This window comes from Pezoporus flaviventris, unplaced genomic scaffold (genome assembly GCF_033815535.1).
Source record: "Pezoporus flaviventris isolate CSIRO_AGI_PZ_B2104156 unplaced genomic scaffold, CSIRO_AGI_Pfla_v1 ptg000045l, whole genome shotgun sequence".
Lineage (NCBI taxonomy): Eukaryota > Metazoa > Chordata > Aves > Psittaciformes > Psittacidae > Pezoporus > Pezoporus flaviventris.
This window is the reverse complement of record NW_026892593.1, coordinates 6,985,620-6,986,757: the sequence shown is the minus strand read 5'-3', so window position 1 is coordinate 6,986,757 and position 1,138 is coordinate 6,985,620.

Sequence of the window (1,138 nt, the reverse complement as noted above, 5' to 3'; positions counted from 1 at the left end):
GAGTAACGAAGTCACTGTTTCTTTTCTTGGTATTTTAGGTTTGTTTTTTTTTTTTTCCTAGGGGTTGATTTTATGTATTGTTGAATAAGCAAGCTTATGGCTAACCTTGTTATGTCATTGTGCTCTGGCATATCACAGCTGCTTTGAAGTGCGTATCAGCTTTCACATAGTATTTTATAAATACCAGCGACATACAACATTTATGCTCTAAATTACTGTCCTGGTTTTGTCTGGGATAGAGTTAATTTTCTCCCTAGTAACTGTTGCAGTGCTGTGTTTTGGCTTCAGTCTGAGAACAATGCTGATAACACACTGATGTTTTAGTGTTGCTTGGTAGCACTTACCCTGATCAGGGACTTTTCAGTTTCTCATGCTCTGCCAGTGAGAATGGGTGCAAGAAGCCAAAAGGAAGCAGAGACAGGACACCTGACCCAAACTAGCTAAAGGGATATTCCATAATACAGCATGTCATGACCAGTTTATAAACTGGGGGGAGTTGGCCAGGAGGGACTGGTCACTGCTCAGGGACCGGCTGGGCAGTCAGCAGGTTGTGAGCAATTGTATTGTATATTGCTTGTCTTTCTTGGGTTTCATTACTTTCCCTCTTTTTATCTCCTTTTTTCAATATTATTATATTTTACTTTATTTCAATTATTAAACTGTTCTTATCTCAACCCACAGGTTTTATTTTTTTCGAATTCTACTCCTCATCCCATCAGGGAGGGAGAGTGTGAGCGAGCTGCTTTGTGGTACTTAATTGCTGGCTGGGGTTAAACCACGACAATTACAACAAGGAGGCGACCATGTGGGCTGAGTTGAGCACCAGTATGTCTAAACTGAAGCAATTCTAAAACAACACAAAGAAACCAAGCTCAGAGACAGACCTGCTTTCAACTCCCTTGAGCTGGAGGTGTTGGTAGCATGGCTTTAGCACATCCAGCAGCACATTACAACATCCTTTACTTGCTCTGCTGGCTCAGCAGGTTGGGTGGGAGGCCAGCCTGGCTACGCTGACACCTTATGTTCCCCACCCTCTCACTTCATGTTCCGCACCCTCCCCAGCTCCTAGTGGGTGAAAATCACCACTGAAAATCAGATCTGACCCAAGATCTAATAGCCCACGTACACCCCAGAGCAG